Source organism: Aythya marila (genome assembly GCF_965140915.1).
Source record: "Aythya marila genome assembly, chromosome: Z".
Classification (NCBI taxonomy): Eukaryota; Metazoa; Chordata; class Aves; order Anseriformes; family Anatidae; genus Aythya; species Aythya marila.
In genome coordinates this window covers 49,117,091-49,137,589 of record NC_139080.1, presented here as the reverse complement: position 1 = coordinate 49,137,589, position 20,499 = coordinate 49,117,091, and positions in this window count along the sequence as shown.

Here is a 20,499-nt window from a genome sequence, read left to right as displayed (position 1 = left end):
ACTAAAGGGTGAAGTACATGAGCATTCTTGTTTTATCTTATAGGTGTTTATTAATAAATATTACATGAATTTCTATTTAATTTCTCTAAAATGTCAGCAGATTGATTAGACAGGCTTTCAAAGTGCAGAGGGGTTTCTTCCCTAAAATGACTTCTAACTCCACTCTCTTTAATTTGGGGTTGCCCCTGCTGCAGAAGCAGCATGACCAGAATCTTTAAGTTGGAGTGGCTAAAGCCAGCATCCCTGAGTCCATATTTAGGCATCCAAAGAAATGGTCTGATTTCCAAAACTGCTGAGCAGCCAACAGCCCTAATTGGAGTCCATGGGAACTGTTGGATGCTCAGCACATTTGAAAAATCAGGTCACTTATGTAAGCAACTAATTGTTGCTGTAAGAGCCTGACTTCGGCACCTAGTTTTACAAGAGCTCGATGTCACTTTGCCCAGAAACCCTTCAAAGCCAGGCATCTGGCCTGCGCTCATTGCTAACCAGCGTGGAGGCCCTGACTGCTGCTTGTGTTTTGGAAATTCTCCCTGGCAGACAAGGATGCACCCCAACTCCTTTTCCAAGATGCCTGAGGGAGGTGCCCGAGCTGCTTGCTGTCAGTCTGGAGGCAGCAGCCTGGCCTGCCTGCGGCTGTCACTCTGCAGGCCACCGAGGTGGCTCAGGGGCCATGTTCTCGGCCCTCTTGGTTGCCTTGGAGAGACCTGGGTCACCCCAGATGCCACTGGCAAAGCCCCAGCTGAGTGTCTGAGGGGAGAGGGGACGTTCCTAAGTGTCCACTATCATATGCTCCCCATTAAAAAGTGTTGTTGGAAACAGCAGATTTATTCTGTTCCCATTTAAAACCCATGGAAAAAGACCCCGTTCTTGGCTAAAGCATCGCACCCTCTATGCCAGCAGAGATCAGTCTTCAGCCCAGTGCAGCATACTGCTTTCTGAAAATCATTAAGCAAGTACAGGACAAACAGTGCCATGAACTATTTTAGTGCTAAAACGAACTTTGTGTAGTAAACATGGAGAGGCTTAAGTTCACTTAGTACCTAAGTGTGTAGGTTTGCAGAAGTTCTTATAAATCCATATTGCACAACAGCTCAGTGACTGTCATCCTAAAGTAATAGATATTCTTGAACATTGTGAAACATAAATAGGTGTCGTAGTCTGACTTTCCACATCAGCAAGGATCAGTGCAGAGTGTTTTCCTCTTTGTTCTTATGTTTAAAATAGTACACAACAAATGTAAGCAAGTTTCTTAACTCCTGGGTAGGGTCTGGTTTCCTAACTCCTGGAGCTGGGCCAGGTTCTAATCTCGGGCACACAGCATGCATAATCATGTATCTCCACAGACATTTCCAGGTACACGGGACTGCTTATAATTCATCCAAGATTACAATCTGACCTGTGAAGAATGTTCTGGAAGTGGAGGATACAGGACAAACAAGTTGTATGAAGGAACAAAAGCAGCATCACTCCTCAGGCTGCCCTGAGGCCTGCACCCCATGAGCCCTGGGAGCTGCTTGCAATAACAGGCCTTGAGTGACAATTGGCAATTTTCAGAAATAGTGCCTTTATGAAAATGCTCTGGTATTATGAAATATTTGCATCCCTTTCATTAAAGCATCCCCACAACCTTTAGAAAGTAGGGCAGGCTGACGGGAATCATTCAAAGAAAAGCCTCACTGGGTGTAACATCAACACCGTCACTTTTAAATTACAAAATTAGTTGTCTTTGTTTAACTTAATTTAGCAGAGACTGGGAACAGCATCTTGATTGTCAGCCCCACAGATGCAAGTTGTTTCCTTTGCTTTAGGTGAAGTTCAGGGTGACTGCAGGTGGCCCACGGCCTGCAGGCTCTGTCACTGCCCTTCAGCCTGAGATTGACACAGTCTTCCTCGAGCACCCAGATAATGGATGTGCCCAAGTCCTTTTCTACTGCCTCTGAGAAGGTGCAAGTTGCATATTAAACTCACAACATTTAGCATTTCTGTCATGCCACACATCTTCAAAGCACTTTTCAAGGAGCAGGCTGAGTCATACATCTGCCCCAGGGTGGGACAGGGCTGAAAGGCGGTTCGTCCACCAGGTCCCTGAGGTGGAGCTAGAGTGGGCTGCAGCTCTGGCACACATGCAAGCATAAGAAGTACAACAGATCCAGTGATCTTTCTGCCAAACTGTGCATTGGATCAGCTCACTGAACCAATACAGGGACTAATCCACCATCTGTCCAAGCTGCTTACTGGCCAGCACTGTAATTCCCAAGAGCGAGGTGGGATATGAGCAGGAGCAAGGAAATAATCTGGGGAGGGGTGAGGAGCAGGCGCTTCTTTCAGCAAGTCTCCTGGTTGCATTCGATTGGCTATGGTGTGAACAAAGTACACACACATTGAACAAAGTGTGTGTACATGTACAGCCAGATACCTTCACTGTTTCTCCTGCACCGATCCCTTCCCATTGGTGGGATGCACTCTTCTCAATAGATGGCAAGCAGTGCACTTTTCTAATTCAGCTCCCATGTCTCTATTAAAATATTATTCCTAATACTATTAAAGTATTACTTCTATTATTAGGCACTCAAGGAGACACTGCATTTGCAGTACACTATCGAGAATCGGTAGACTAATGTTAATACATCAGCACAGAGAAGAAAGGAGGCAATAAATTACGTAGGATTCATACAGTCAGCCCTACAAGCTGAATCACATTTGTTGATGTTTTGATAAAAAATACCTTGCAGTTGACAAGCTGCATTTAGAGTACAAGTTGGTTCCTGTGGCTTATGGGTAGTTGTTGGTATGAAACTTTCCTCCTTTAATATCTTAAAATATTTAAGATGTAGGAGGTAAAATTTGGTATTTCATCACTGTTCACCTTTTTCCTTTCCCATTCCAAAAAGCAGCCTCCCCCAACTAATTTATTGACTGTTTTACAGTGTTGCAGTCTGTTCTTTTCTGGAGAGCTGTGGATGGATTTTGCTTAAAGGAATGAAGACAGAAATGTGTGTTTGTGCTTTCTGCTGCACACAGACGTAAGACTACACCCCCTTCCTTTCCTTCCTTGTGGCACATACTGTCATTGTGAGATGACGCAGAAGTGCATCACGGTGGAGTATCATGACTTGTCAGGACAGGCACCACCTCTCGCTTTGTTTTAACGCTTGGTCTACTCGTGAAATGAAACTTAAAAGCTGACTTACTGATGGCAGCTAGTAAATATTACTGGGAGTCAAAGTTACAGATAGAAAGCTGGCAAGAGAAACCACTCACCTACTCAATATCAAAGAGTTGCGTCTGTGCCAACAGCAGTGAGACGGTGCCAGAGAAAATGTGTTGCAGTAACATTACACATTGCCTTTCTGTGCAAAAATACTGGACCAAATTCAGCCTTTGGTGTAAGCAAAGGCAATTCTGTGAACAGTTCTGGTACTGCACCTACCTGTTTATAGCCATTTGGCCTACAATAATGTGTTTATATTGTGTTAAGTGATTAAGAGCATTTTGCTTAACGTGATGCAAACAAAGGAAATTCAGTACTGGGGGCAATGGCATAACTGTCACCCACATTGCTGGGGCTTGGGTGTTAATTGAGAAAAAATTGCCAGTCTGGACTCAGAAATAAAAAGGGTAGAGCAGAGCACATGGGAGCAGTGCCCTTTTCTAGTTGGGAACTGCCCTGACTGCCAGGGTATGGGAAAGATCATGGTTCCCTTCAGCTGATTCTGCCTTTCCCAACAGGACCCAGAAGGGAGAGCATATGCGACTGCTTTTTAAAGGATCTCAAAGTATGTTACCAAGCATGCATGCACCCCCCCAGCCCCCCTTCCCCAGGCAGCTGCTCTCACCCATCCTCCCTGCAGCCTGATGGGCTACAGGCTCTTCCCTTCTAGCTGCAGGCAGCTTAATGAAGCCAAGACTGGGTTTTACCCTCAATGTTGTTTATTTCCAGCTCTGCTTTGTACTATAGCTTGTTTTTCCTTAAAATGTGGCTTTCTTAAACCAGATAAAAACATTATCATGGAAAATAATGTGGCAAGCCAGGAGGGCTGCAAACTGGTTAAACCTGAATGTAAACTGTTCTGTAACGAATATTGCTGGTATGTGGGCAGTAACCCTGAATAATGTCATTAATTAGTTATATGCCAGTAACTGTTTTTAAAAGGCATGCTATTTACACTGTAGGCAGTTTAACATGTAATTACATGCTAAGCATGTGTGTTATTTTATCATCATGAACTCTGTGAACGCAGGACAAAATATACATTATAAAGACAGGTGATCTGTTTATATTACAGCTAAGATTAAAATTTTTCTTAGTCTATTAGAATTAAGATGCATGCATTTTGTTCAAAGCTGCTTGTCCAACACAACAACCATTTTTCCTCCATTTCCCACACTATTTTAGAACAAAGCGATACTGCATACTCAGCCAGGGAAAACTATAGGTATTTACAGTTCATATAAAAGTTCACTAGAAAAGAGAATATGAAAAAGAAATAATGCCTTCAAACCTGCACAAATAATTCATGCTACTACAGCTGTTGGTGTTATAAGACTACTTGCTTGTTTATTGCAGGCTGTCACTACTAGTCACAACTGAGGTTGTTTTGATGACCTTACTGTGAATTTCTATTAGTAGAGATTGAACTCTGAATCTTAAGGGTTTCTAATATTTGTTTTGGGGATAATTGCAATATTCTTGTAATGCTTATTTTGTCTACATTTTTAATCTATGCTCTCTGTCATAACTGTATTGTTAATATAGTTTTGGCCTGGGAATAATATACAGTAGGTATAATGAAGTAACTGGTTGACAGCTTTGCATTAAGATTATGTATTACAATTTGATGTCTGCACTGAGAGAGCTAATGGCAGTGCTGGATCTGGAATTGTTAATACCATGCTGAGCACACCTTGGGCATGTATTTGCACAGCAAGTGCCAAAATATGTTGATATTGGCCTTCAGAATGAACAAAGAGCCAGAAGAAGGGACACAGTGAAAATTAACACAGCAAAGGAAAAAGGATTAAATGAAGTGACAAGATGACTTCGTGCAGTGCTTTTAGAGAACTCCAAAGAGGGAAACTGAGGCAGCAGTTAGTCTCAGCACCAGTGGAAGAAAATCTCTGCTGTCACTTATCATCTTAGTTTCTTATTCAGAGAATGTGTTGTATGGCACTGAGTTCACCCTGGTGAGTCATTCATACTGGGAAGTTATCACCACTGTAGTACCCTCACAGGCAAGCTTTTCATCTAGGTCAGATTGTGATGCCCTTACTCACTGAGGAGTATATCAAGGCCTGGTCCCTTATCAAAGCTGCTAGTGGTTATGGGGCTCATACAACATTCACATTTGATTAGTATGTCTTCTTCTGCAAGCACTAATCAGTCACTCACTTTTTGCTGAGAGGGCACTTCCCATCCTTTCTGTAACATAGGAGAGAGGGTAGTGAGACATATACCAAGAAAATTCAACTTTAAAGACAATCTCTTGTGGTCCTCTGCACCTCATGATCTTGTTAAGCAATGAATCTCACGTCAAAAAAAAAAAAAAAAAAAAAGTAAAATAAAATAAAATAAAAAATAAAAACAGCAACTTTTTATCTGTTTTTCTGTTTTATAGTCAAAGGTTATGGTGGAAGTTAGAAGGTTATGTCTCAACAACTGTTGGCTTCATTCTCTCCCACTTTGCCATGCTGCCTCTCAGAATAAGGAGCCCAGCTCATGGCACAGGATAGGCTCTTAACCTTACACTGGTTAGATGGTGCATAGTGGTTTATAAATTGCTATTTTCATGTGTGACTTTTTATCTCAAATGATAAGATCTGTGGATTGAAGAAAGTTTTTTTTTCTGATTTTAGTTTTGTGTAGTTGTCTGAAACCCATAAATGTGTCTAAGCCTTAAACTGTAACCTACTTCCAGAGCCAAAGAAAGAACCCAGGAAATCCTGAAAATTAATATTTGAATTTCCAAAGGGTGTTGCGCTTGGAAAGATGCTTTATAGCAGACAATGGCATGACCTTCTCCACCACTTCCTCTGCTGGCAGAGTATAGGAGACTTATGTAACACATTCCTTGTTGTCATTCCAAAGCCATGTTGAATTAAAAAAAAAAAAAAAAAAAAAAAAAGTGCAAACGTCAGGAATCTAATATATACTCCTGTGATGTAAATATTGCACTAGGGGGGTGAATTTGTACATCTACAGCTGTTGGTATTTGGGCTGATGAGAGCAGCCTTTTTAGGAACTGGGTGGGGTGGAGTAGATGAAATAGGGTGTGCCTGCAGAGTGGTGGTTCCAAAATCTCAGCCATCACTTCCACAGAAGAACCTTCCTAAGAAACCCCCAAATCTCTCTCTAAGATATGTCATCAATGCTCTGTTAAGGAAATAAATGTCTGGGAGTATTGCTATTCATAGTCTTTTGGCTGTAGGTTTCCAGTGTAAATACCACCAGAATTAAAATCTGCTCACATATAATTGATGTTTTGCGACTGCTATATATACCGTATATATACAAGAATTTGGGTCCGGAGACAGGGAGTAGGATGGAAGAGGCAAGGACTGTTAGTTAATTTTCCTATACACAAAATCATTGCCATCAGACTCAGTTACTAGAAGATACAGTATAGGCCTGAAGGTCATAGGGATGGGACTGCAGAAACACGAGTGGCTCTGAAAACCTCCACCAGTGGCTGCTTAGTCGTTAAACTGAGGATTTTGTTCAGCAGGGCTGTTTTCCACACCCATTGCAGTAGTGCAGGCTTTCAAAAAGGAAGTTGGTTATATGCAAATTAAATGCAAATACCTAATAAACTTGTTAAATAATTGGCATAGAACATCACACATGGTGCAGCATTAAACTTGGCGGATACGAGTGTCCCTACTGTACTGCTAGTACTTCACTGGTGCTAAACTGGTTTATACCAGCTGAGGATCTGGCCCATGCAGCATATGGAATTTCCTGGGTAAGCAACTACTCACTGTCATATTTAATCACAGATAAATACAGGGCAGATTTATATTGTATGCATATGCTGAATTTATTGGATGATCTTAACTATTCTGCCATCAGTTCGAGCAGTCCATTAAAACTGTCATTGCAAATGCACTGTGTGCTGGAGTCAGAGCTGATCACATGCTGGCATTTAGTTTTCTTGATAAAGAATAGAGGAAATAACGTAAACAAGTATGCTTGATTACTTTCCCACCCCCGTTCATCCATTTCTGAATCATGTTGGATTAACAACACATTTGAGACAAAGATACTGAATTTTATTAGCATTGCTTGCTCACTGGTGTCATTATTAAATGCTACATTATTAGCTACTCGGGTATAGCACGCACTCTTCCTGTACCATTCCTCAGAAAATAAGCAAAAGCCAAATTGTTTTGTGGCACACTGAAACCAGCTCTGACTTTATGCAGCAGATGTTCATCTAGCCACGCATGTAGATGATTTCATAGATGGGGCGAGTGTGTTCACCAATCACACACGTTGCTTTTTTTTTTCTCCAGCACTGAATCATCATCTCTCCTTAACTGTATTTTTTTTTTTTTTTTTAATGGAGAAAGTAGAGCACTGTGCAAACAGTCGTGACCTTTCCTGTCTTTAACCAACATTTTTTTTAATGCCCCAATTCCAGGCTGACCTCCTTTTTAAGTGCTATCTTTGGAACTCATATAATACTATGAAAATACATTTGTCAGCTTCATGATTAGTGCTTTAATGGTGGTTTTCTTTCACTGCTTGTTTTTCCCTTGCTGTTTGTATTATGGCGATTTCGTTCTCAGGAACATAAAAAATGGTAAAGGAAAATCCAATTTAGTACTCTAAATTTAATTCTATTTTGAAGATACTTCTGAGGGCTGCACTTCATGTGTTCCTTTGAAACTAGAGTACTTGCAAGACTACTTGAAGCTTTTGTTTGCTCTAAGCAGGAGGGTCGGAGCTACTTACTTTTCTCTCACTGTCTTAGCCTCGACAGCTCGGTGCACAGTCAGGCTGTAGTACTAATAACATACTGTTCACAGGAAATCACGATGGGCAATATGGTTATGCTTAAGAAACACAGGCATATAGAAATATTAAGCAGCTCACAGGGCTGAAGGTCACAACTACCAGCATGGTCCTTCTTGTGGGGACAGGAGAGCACAGTGTGGCTGATAGTCTGTGCTCCTCTGCTATCATGAAACAAAACTTTCTACAGTTAGGCCTCACCTCTGTCGGCTCATGGTGCTTTCCCACACCACAGTCATTACAGAGGTGTATAAAATTGGCAGTTTAACATTGCAGGGGGCTCCTGAATCATGCATGCCATTACATCAGCGGCCTTGCACTGAAACTGGCTCTAGAATATTGCTAACTGGCTTGGTGGCTACACTTGCAAAAAAATACACTCAGTTTAAGCAGGCTGTAGGTTGTGTAAGTTCAAAGCTCTTTTGTATCAATATAAACTACTTTGCAGAGTTGACATAGGCCAAACTATGAAGAGAAACAGCAGGGTTCATATATCCATATATACACACACACACACACACACGTATATATATAAACATATATTCATACTATATATATGTGAATATGGACTATATATATACATTATATATATATATACACACATATATATATATTCTAAGCAAGGCTTGGTTTTGGAAGTGTGAGTTGCCTGTGCAGTCAGACATAGAGATCTCTTTCCATGATCCTAGCTGCTTCTTGTCTTCACCTTCTTCCCTCTTTTTCTCTTCATCATGTTACTGCTCTTCAGTTTTTCACAAATCTACTTAGCCTATTTATTTCTACTGTATCTAATGATTAAAACCAGAACTGTTGCAACATAAAATCAAAGAGCAACAAAAAATGTACAATGCTGTCATACAAGTAGAACTAGTATAATGATTCTTATTCATCAACTACTCAGTTGAGGGTCAGAAGGAAAGATAACTGGATGAATGAAGAAGCTGAGCAAGCTGATAAAGTAGAGAAACTGAGACATTGGCATAGGTAAGTCAGCAACAAGGGCCACAAGTGACCCCACAGGATTCAGTAACTCCAGCCCTGTGGTAAGAACCACGCGCTGGCTTTTCACAGCTGAGCATTAACTTGCAGCACTTCATACCTCCTCAGCCATGCCTTATTAAAAACAAAGCTGTGTTTGAGGCTGCTGCTTGGCAGCATCACATCTCACTGTGCATCTGACGTGCCACATCCAAGCCGCAGTATGGCATTTGGCAGGAAGTCACCTGACCACCACCCCTACACACCACTCAAGGTCTCTAAGTAGCTCAGGCTTAAGAAAATAAAAATCTTCTGGCTAGCTCTCCTTGCACATGCCAAACTGCTTGGCCTCCTCATAAAATTGTGCCAAGGACAATGCTAGGTTTTGTCTGTTCAGCAGCAGTTCTGATACCTGCTCCATAAGAGCAGCAAGTTGCTTTGAATGGGAATGCCATGTGATTTTAAGAAATATATGCCAGTCCTTGACAACGAGGAGCCTACTTCCTAGAGACTTTTTGCCTAATAATGTCCAACTGTCTACAGCACAAGTTGCTGCAGCTTCAACAGCAATTACAGAGTGAGGGTAACATCCATATTTCTATGAGTATTTTACAGAAGGAAATAGAAATGGCTGACAACCATGCATGGCTGATGATCAGATATTTAAATAGAATCCAGAAGTGGAAATACCCACCTGATAATACCCTAAAGAGCAAATACGATTTTTAAATTCTGAAGTGTTATTCAGAGCTCTGGGTGTGTTGCACAAAGGGACAGCATGTAGAGTTGCATCAAATCTACAGGCTTCCAGGGAACCTGCGCTGGTGACCTCAGGTACTATGAAGGTTTTCTGTCTGTGAGCTGGAGGCTAATCTGTGCCTCATGAAATCAAGGAATGACTAGCAGATTCCTACCTGCTGTGAACATGCTAGGAGGCTGGATACAGGTGACTCCCTCAGATATTTACATGATAACTGGCCAGGTTTCATGTCTCTGACAGTCCCTTTCCCTGAAAGTCCTGCTGGTGAGCCATGACAACAGCCATAGAGAAATCACCTTCAGGCAGGTCTAAAAGATAAGTAGGTGCTGAATTTGTGGTGAGGGACAGCAGGGATATGTTCCCTATGAAGAAAGTAAAAATGCCAAATTGGCATGGCTCCAAAGTTCAGCCTACAGTAAATACGAACACCAACAGCTTAACCAACAGTGAGGTAAGAGCAATCAAGAACTAGTTTATGGCTGCCCAACCCATAGAGCATCTGCTCAAATAAGCCCATAATAAAAGCCTTGGTTCTGGGCTTCACAATGCATACTGGTGCTCATTCTGCTCAAACGTGAAACACCTACCAGCTCAACCCACAGCCAGCACCAAACACACAGCACTCTCAGTAGGGTGAGGCCTAGTCCTCCCAGTGGAGCGCGACCATTTTGAGCAGTAACATAGAATCATAGAATATCCTGAGTTTGAACATAGAACACTGTAGCTCCATCTAAATTTATGTTTGTGTCTACCCTCCTTCAGATGGGTGGAAGACGTTGTGCTGTTGTAGCATTCACTACATAAATCTCTATGAACAGTCAAAGTATGAAACCTGGAAGTATTATACAGAAGTGACTGTCATGGACATCCATACACAGGTCAGCTAAACCTATATATGATTAACATGAGGTTAGTTTTACATGGGGTTTCTTCAGCTGTGACCTAAAGGGATGTGTACAAATCTCAAAAAGATTATTTTTGCCCTTCAGCCATCAGGTGCCCTTGCATTTAAATCCTGACATATGCCATGATACAAAGGACCTTGGTGTCATTTCATCTGCTGAGACTGTGGCCATCGCTCTGTAGAAGCCAGGCATGAAGTAAAAGCTACTGACAAGTATGAGAGCAATTCTGTTGTACTCAGAGAATGGTTGTGGCCTGAAAAGAAGCAGACCGTGTTCCTGGCTAACAAGTGATGAGTCAGTCTCTGGGGTACAGGGATATACCCTCATCAAAAGATTTGTACATTTTGTAATAATGAAATTCCCTCTAGTGTGTACTCATGAGCCTCCAAATTCTACCAAGAGTAACAAAAGACCCTCTTTCTTCCTGCTGCACTTTCAATGCCATAAGAGACATAAAAAAGAATATGAAGAGTCATTTAAATATTGGCTTGGTTGGTAGTCAGTCAGGGCACAAACGTTGACATTGACTGTTTAGCTTGTTACTGAAAACTGTAGTGTGACAAATATTTTTTATTTTTTAAAGTAGATTTATTTATTTGTTGCAAATAGAGAATTAAAAGAGATAGAATATGTGGAGAAAAAAAAATACACACACATTTTTAAGTTGCTGCTAATCTGTAAATGTCGGTAGAATAATACAACAAATAATATTTCTAGTAGAATAATACAACAAATAATATTTCTATATCCAGTGATGGGGTTTATTGCTTTTTTTTTTTTTTTTTTCCCACTGGAGTGCCTATGGCTAATTCTTTTTAAATTACAGAAGGATATGGGCAAGATATATGATCAGAATAAGCTGAGTGAATTTCAGTCATGAAACACAGCTGTGAAAAGTGAATATGGAAAGAATATCACAGTTTCATGCTGAGAAAATTTAACTGAAAACTACATTATTGTGTCCCATCATCTGAGGTCGGCAAAGACCTTTGTCTGGCAAAGAACCCCAGTGTTTGACTGCCCTCTGTTTGGTGGCATATAAGTCTCCTATAATACCTCTTACAGGTTTTCACTCCGTGTTCTTCCTGGACTCCAAAACCAGAACTGATTCTCATGTAGAAACTCTCTGTATTCTGTAACTTGTCCAAAGTGGTAGCATTAGTCAGCCTTATTTAGTCCAGCCCCGTTAATCTGTGTGTCCAGCTTCCTTCTGGCATCTTTGCTGACCTCTGTAACCTCTGTTTACTCATGCTCTTCCTATGCTTGCTTCCTTGTTTTACTGCCATAAATCTGCTACTTCCTCCACACTTTTTTTTTTTTCCTTTTAAGATTGCCTCTTGGCCATGTCATCTCTGTGCAAGAGTTCCTGACCTCCTTTTCCCATTAGATTATTCTGATGATGTGGGTCATCAGCATAGTGATCAAAATAGTCTATATTGTGATCTTTTACTTCAGAAAGGCTTTGTTTGAGTCATAATTTGCAGATCTGCATCACGCATTTAGACCAGTCTTTAGACTGTTAATAATTCTTCATTTAACTGATGCTACTTCTGCCAATAAAATCCAATTGGTACTACTCTCTTAATGCTAAATTAAAAACCTAACATGGTCTTCAGCTCTTTCTTAAAATAACCTTCTTTTATTTGTGTTGTTTAAAGATCAACCACTCTCCTGGTTTTAATATTCAAGGTATGTTTCAAGGTTTTCATTCCACACAGATCCACTTTTTTCCTCTTAAACTCTCATAGTTATCAATATTTACCTTCTTATGTACCAGGGCCAAACTTTTTAGTGCCAGATTTTTATTTTTATTTTTTTTCCCCACCAGATTGTGAAAAAGCAGATATGCCTGAAAAATTCACTATATATCTCAAAAATGTATGTGCAGGTGTTTGATTTTTGAGAGAAATGATTGCAGAAGGTACTACAGAACAACTACAGAACAACAGACAGAAAATGAAATAAAAAAGGTGAAGAGCTAGAAGCTCATTAGAAGCACATTACATAACTGCTTAGCCCACTAAAACTGAAAGAGGCATTTTCAAGGTCTTGGTATGGTAATGCAGCGTGGCAGGGTCTCTCATTTTGGCCCAGAGAGCTGTGTACCCTTCAGCTGAACCTTGTTCATGGTAGTTCTTCTGTCTGATCTCAGCTCACACCTACTGTGCTTTATCCAAGATGTGTTTTCCTATAAGCAGGTTAATATTTTTGATGGGGTCATAGTTAAATTCATCTTTAAATAAAAGATCTACAGGTGGGCAATAAGTCTGTGCTACACATGCAGATATTCTGAGATGGTATGGATCTCTGTAGAACTTCAAAACGGACTACTCAAGAGGTAAAAGTTACACTTGCTGCTCTCCAGGTCTTGTTGGAGATAAAGTTTTGGAGCAATTCTGTTGCAAGGTTATCTACTTCCACTGTGTCTTGAGATTTTATCAAAATCTGCCCATGAATTGCTACAGCTCTGTGCTAGGACAACACTGATCTCAAAGTTCAAGAAAAGTACTTGAGAACTAGGAACAAAAAATTCTCTGTTAAGTTACATCACTAGAGAAGATGAGAAAGCCTTGAGACTGACAATCTTCAGAAATAAGAACAACTCTCTACAATGAGACAACCTTTTTGTCATAAGTTTCATTTCAAATATATTCTTTCATTGCCAAACTCTAATAACTTCCTTTCTCACCAACAAAAGAGATATCTGACCTGAAAAATAAAAGCCTGAAAACCCTCAGTCTTGCAGTCCATGAGGGATTTTGTCATTGCCACTGACGTTACCTGTGAGGCACTCAGATAATAGTGATAAGCAGGAATATAAATAACTACTTTGCCATGGATGACTGCAACTGTGGGAAATATTGTCATCCAGTGGAAGATTTCTGTTCCTTCCCTCTTTCCCCACAGCAGAAAGACAATGCAACAATGATGACTTTTTCATTCCAATCACAGCTAACACAATCAGTGAGATAAAATTCAAAGTGGTAAGAATGGAAGGGAAGGGAGAGAGAAATGTGTCAAGCTGCTTATCTAGGAATTGAATCCTCATTCATTCCTGAAATGGTCCAAATCCAAGATGTCAAATTTGAACTTTGTCAGACCTCGAAAAAATAAGAATCTGTGTATGAACTTTGCGGCTTGGCCCCCTCTATCAGACCCAGCCTACCTCATGAGTCATAGATGCAAGAAAGTGCAGGAGAATCATTACATTGCCTACAATATCTTAAAAGAAAATAAATGAATCAGTTAAACCAAAAAGAAAAACAAGTGTGACAGGCTTATTCTCTTCTGGGTTTCCTGTGTGTCTAATCTTGCTTTGAAATACAGGGCCTGAGATTAAGTTCAGTTTGTCAGAGCAAGGAGAACCTTGTTGTTATTCTCAAAAAGACAAGGATGAAAACATATAATATTGGATTTCAAAATGTATAGCAGACACCTTTTTGAGGGTGTTTGTTTTTTTTTGAATGAGAAGCAAGAGTAGAAAAAGCAAAGGAGAATGACAAGAGTTTCATTTCTTTAGCCTGCATAATGTTTCCTATGGTATTATTTTCATAATTCAGCAGTTCTAATGCCCATTATTCATAATATTAAATGACAAACTGAGAGCAGGGTTGTATGAGATGAACTAAACTGAGCAATATAACTCATAATTTTGAATATTTTTAAGGTATTTCAGTGCATGAGAAGGGCTTAGTCTCTATGTATGTCTACAGAATACTCTTTCATGGTCATATGGCCCAGGCCTGAAGTCTTTGCCCATATTGTACTCTGCCCTTATTCATGATGGGCACAGTGGAGCCAAGCATTCCTCCAAAGTAGCATTCAGTTTCTTGTCAGCAACCTGCAGCTTATAGTCAGCGAAGCTGGTCAGAAAACTTCCAGGGGAACATTATGCCCACCGTGAAATACCGATTAATCAAAATCAGAACATTCTGTGGGAATGTGTCCGTTTTAACAAATCTTCTGACAAAACAGAGGCACATTTCCAAACTTGCCTGCCAGGCAGGTTTCAGTCAAAATCTTGCCTGGTTTCATGCCAGCTTGCCAAACCATCTCCTTAGCAGTCTGGCCAGCTGTCTGCTGGGGAGATGAAATGCCAGGCCTTCTGACTTCCCAATTCTAGGGTAGCCTATTGAACAAAGTGCTTCAGTGATGGGGGACCCTGGGCTTGTGGGCTCCTCATCACAAGACAAGACTGCCTGCCTCAAGGGAAGGCAAGAGCAGTGATGCCTGGTCTGGGAAGGGCAAGAAAGATGTTTGCACGAGACTTCTGTAAGGGGAGTGGTAAATGGAAGGTGAGGTAAGACTGCAAGGTGAAAATTGTTGTTAGCCTTTATTTCATTCCCAATATTGGCCACTGGAACCAACACCACCTCACCTCCATTAGAATAGTTGATAGAAAATTAAAACATCTTTTTGTGAGAGAATAATACGTAACTCTGGAAGGAATTGACGATGCTAATTCTTCTGAGACTTGATGACGTTCACGGATGGCTAACTAGCCTAACCAGAGTATGCTAGCAGAACTACAACTGCAACCACTACTACTTAGCTGACTTTTGAAACAAAACTCTCTTCCTAGGCTAGCTCATATGGCTCAAGATGCTGTGTAATGCCTTCTAGACATAGACTTAAAGATCACTTAAAACAGCTCATTTTTGAGAAAATAACCTATGCCAGAGAAATAACAAATTTATTCTCATGCATTTTGAGCCATACATAAGTAAAATTGAATTAAAAAAACATAGTGTAGTCTTCAGAACTTGCAGGGACTATGGGAGACAGACTCTAGCCTTATTTTCACCAATTACATGGAGAGCACTTGGGATTTGGCCTAAAGGAAAATAAACAATCTCCTACTCTTTGTATGTTTATTCACTGTTGAATGTTCTTGGGGATTTTGCTTTACTGATCCCTCTTTTTCCTTAGATTTTTACCACAGTTGTCTCATTCTTCTGCCAGTTAACAGCTGGAGTTTCACACTTCAAATGCAACCCCACGCAGCCACATCAGGCACTGGGCAAACACCAGGTCTCCTCAACTCTGTCCTTCTCCCTGCCTGACTTCTCTGTTTGAATAAGAGGAAAGGCATCTCAGAAGCTATCTTAACAAATCAAAATATTTTTTTCCTATAGGATGTGTCATCACTAGCAGAGATAACGGACAGATTTCATCATGTTCTGAAGGGAGGTTGGGTGGCTTGCAAAGGTATGTGCTATATGCAGTTAATAATAATGGGTTGTCAGGAAAAAAAAAAAAAGAAAAAAAAACAAACAAACAAAAAAAAAAAACACTGTCCTTTTAGTTTGCTGCCCCATTCCATTTTGGCCTGCCATAGCTCAGCTTTTAGTGCTACGTCTAATCATTTCTCAAGTTGCTCCAACATTAAAATATTTCACTGGAATAGTAGATGACTCGCAATTTCAGGTACAGCTAGCTTGCCAGTAACACTGCAGGCTTTTTAAACTATTACTTGACTTACTGTGCTGTTTCAAAGCGTTGCCCTGTGTTTCAGACAGCTCAACGTAAAAGCAGGATTACAGTCAAGCTTAATGTTTTCCTGTGTTGCTATGACTTGTGTTAGCAGCAGCTCTGAAGTCATAAATGAATTAGCCTTTCTGGAGAGAAGATACTTGTGACTCTTTGAGTGTTGCAATCACATACATATATGGAATACTAAATCAGGATTTCCTTTTCTCTAGTTCCACTTCAATTTCACAACAGATTTTATCCATTTCTACCTGTTCTAACACAAGATTTGTACTGGATATTGTTGAGGGACTGGTGTTTATAGGCAAATAAAGAGAGTCTTGTTAGTAGATTAATGTATTAGACTTCTGTTTCCTATGTAAAGGAAAGGCACAGATATTAGTAGGTAAGACACCTACCTCTAAAATGGCGTTGTTTACAGACTGCTGAGCCTGACTGGCTTCTTTGGACTACATAATCCCCAAGCTCAGTGTCTTGCTACATTCAGATCTTTTTTTGTATTTGCCATCTGCTTCTTGCATGAAACACAATGAAGAAAACTATGTGTACATTATTGTGTAAGTCTCCATGATACTTATTTTTAGAGAGCTATTTTTGAGCTAGCTAATAAGTAGCTTTTTGCATGTGATGCTTTATTAGGGAACCAGTGTGGTTCAGGGCAGAATGAATGCAACATGCTTGCACAAATCCATGATGACTATCTATTTATCCAGGCTAACACAGGATGTTCCTCGGGATTGTGTCCAGTCTTACCGATGCATAAGCTGTCTTTGAAGTTAAGTAGTGGAACACAGATACCCTCCTTCCATGGTGAATGTCCTGATGGCTATGCTATAAAATGCAAGCTCATTTTTGCTCTTTGTCTGATCTGGTGACTTTTAAAATCTTTTCTCTGTATTAGGCCACTTTCTACCCATCCTCCTGACGTAGCAATTTTAGAACTCAGTAGTCCAAGAGCAAGGAAGTCTCAAATATAACAGGAGTTTATACCAGCAGGTGGTTGGTAGAAATATTTCAAAATAATTTCAGAATAAGTGCTGCTCTGGATGTGGGCAGAAGTGGTCTCAGTTTCCACCAGTTTCTAGGTGGGATTCTAGGTGGGTCTTAGATGGGCCTACCTGCAAGAAGGGCACCACCTTCCACACACAGCTGGAAAAAAGCTTTAGTCATCTGAGCATGTTAAGGGCCAAGACAAATTATGAAAATGTGATTTATAAATCCCCCAAAGTTACTGAGTAGCTGAGCAGAGAATTTCAGGAGCAAAAGCTTGATTTAAGCCATCTGCATGACTTTCGATAGTAAAGTCCATGCAACCATTCAGCTGCTGCTGAACAACCAGGAACATCCTTTCCAACGTTCTCTGCTTAGGCTGTTTTCCAGTCTCTCTGCAGCCCTTGGGAGTGAGGGTCTAAGACTAATAAGAGTTACACTCTTTTTTTTTCACAAGGCTATAATTAGCCTGCCCAGTGCACACACAGCTTAAACGTAAAATAACCATAAAAGAGAGATCCCCTGCGCAGAACAAAGACTTCTTCTTGTCTTTCTGCTAATCACTGCTGTGTGACAAACTTTTTATAGCTCTTAATGTCTTTAAGTTTACTACTCAATTTTCACTTCAATAGAACACATTTACAAACTATTTTGCAAAGCATAGTGGCTTCAACAAATGACTCACTGATAATTACTGTCATAGAAGAGCCAACTGCTCAGTATTTTAATACGTATTTTACTATTCTTAGTTGTGGCTGTAAAAATCGTTCATGTGGTGTTTGCTCTCCCCATCATCCCTCAAAGCACAACGTCATAGAATACGGTGTGCCTCAGTGTCTGTCTGTCTTCCGTGGTCAAGTGTATTCAAGTGTTTCAAGCATTTTGGTGAAAATTGAGGGAGATACATTTCTTATAGATTTAGCGCTGTCACTTAAGTAAGGATTACTCACAAATGTAAATCATCAAACTCAGTAGGATGACTAATGTGAGCAAAGATTAAATGGCAAGACCAAGTCTCAAATGTATATAAGAAATGACTGCCAAAAAACATCCCACTGCTTTCTTTACACATCTCTCACCTTGGAGTATGACAAATGAAACAGAGAAGTAGATGACTGGAACAGTGGTGGTGAACAGCGTTAGCCCCTGTCTAAAAAACTTTGCCTGAGATTTTTTACTTTCCTGTGCCTTGGCTCTGCGGGAGACCAGGCAGTGAAGTTTTTGGCTTGTATCATCATTCTTGTATAATCTCGTTTAGATGACTAATTGAGTCAGGCTTGTGTTAACTGACATTTGAGTAACTTTTATGCAAGTTAATTTCATTTTGTTTTGGAGATAAGATTGCTCGTATCCATGTGGACAGAAAACTGTCTCTTAAAGTGAGAACATGAAAAAGTTGGTTTGTTTTCTGCTTTTGTTTGTTTGTTTGTTTGCTCGTTTGTTTCTCCCATGTCAGAAAGCTTCAGTTGCTGGGCTTTTAGACCAGAACCTCTGCCAGTAATTGCTTCAGTTGCTGTAGACCAGGGCAGCCACCGGTCACTAAAGGCTTTCAGGCCCTCTCTAGTAGAAACACTCTTACTTCTTCTCAAGAAATCATCACTTTGCATCACAAACCCTGCAGATTATTGGCCTGTCTCACTTAATTAGAATGATTCAAATGTCAGCGGTGAGGCAACTCTGAGTAACTGCACATTTCAAATCTCCCTGGTCCTTAGCAACCTCTGAACAAGGTGCTGGAACTTAGCAGGCTGCCCGGTGAGCTCCTTTTGCCACGGGCTGAAAACGGCTGTTCCTGGTGTCGTTGCAGTGTCTCTTTTCTCCCTTCCATGCTGTTGGCCATGGGAAATTGCTGATCCTGCCTACCTGTGTGCAATCGACCATGTCCTTCCAAACGTGCAGGTGTAAGGTGTGCCTTTCCTTCTCAGTCACCGCAGGGTGCTTACTGCTTTACTTCTCCAGGACTTTTATGTGGCGCACTCCAGGTTTCCTACTCATCACGTCTGCTGCTCAGTCATGTGTAGAGGGAAGCTAAGAGTCAACTTTTTTTTTTTTTTTTTTTAACGCGGGGATATTCATAGCATTTTCCGCTTTCCATATACATACTGTACACTTCATAAAATGGTACATTTTCACATTCTTGAGGGCGTTCCAGTGATTTTTCACTCTAATCTTGAAAATGAATGGTGATACATGTTTCTACTTTCCACAGTATTGGCAGCAGTACCTCAGAGCTTCAGTAATGGCAGTGTTATTTGCATTAGCGGCACATGTGCTTGGTAATTAAAAGAACCTTTTTGAAAGTACTTCTCCTTTTTGTGCTTAAAATATTCAGGTGAAATCGGATACTTCCTTCAGTCCTGAAGATTTTGCTGATCTCTAGATTCCCTTTGGATCTAAGCAGGGTAATGTGCTGTTGCTCTGCTGGCGGAGTTGGCATCTGGCTGCGTCCTAAGAAACAGGACATTTTTCTTGCTTTCGGACTCACCGAGTGTATTTGAATATCACAACATTTTTACTCCTGCATTTATGTTGTAGCTGTGCTTGAGAATAGGCAACCTGTTCACAGTCATCACATTTGCTTTTGCACTTTTGTGTCATGTGGAGGTTATGAATGACCCATCAATCTTAAGTTGGCTGTTGCAGTGTAAATAGTATCACACAAATTTTCTTTCTTTAGTCCGTGCACTTATTGTGCAATTTTTGGTGTTTCTTCACATTTAACAGCGCCAGTAAACATTGCCTCACTTATGTCTGCCTAAGTTACAATGTGAACATCTATTCCTCTTGGGTTTGCTTTTAGCAAGGGTACATTACAGCACAAATATTTTTCCAGTACAGTTTCCACAAATGTTCCCAGATGCACGGAAATATTTTGATTAGTACTTTGAACTGTAGTCAAATGACTTGCCTTTTTCTTTAATGTATTTTATTTCTGGCTTAGATCTTTATAAAATCACACTATCATCTATTCTATAGAACTTTCACTACTGCTCATCTTGAGCAGGAAGCCCTGAAGGACTTGGTTAGCGTTAAATGTTTTTGAGCACAGATCACATCAAATGTATAAAAAGACTGGTGAATATGGTGTAGTCTGATTGCATTGTTATATAGCAAAGCTCCTACAGCTATAAAGAATGTAAAGCAGGGAAGCCAAGGGTTATGGCACAAGTTGCAGTATTTCAATGAATTCCAGGGTGTATTTTATACATACATACATATATATATATTTCAATTAACTCCAGATTGTATTTTATATATATACATAGTATACATACATAAATAAAGCCATCAAAATATGTTTAATATATCATGATATATTAAAAAGCATATCATTTTTATTTCACTCCAAACTACATGTAATT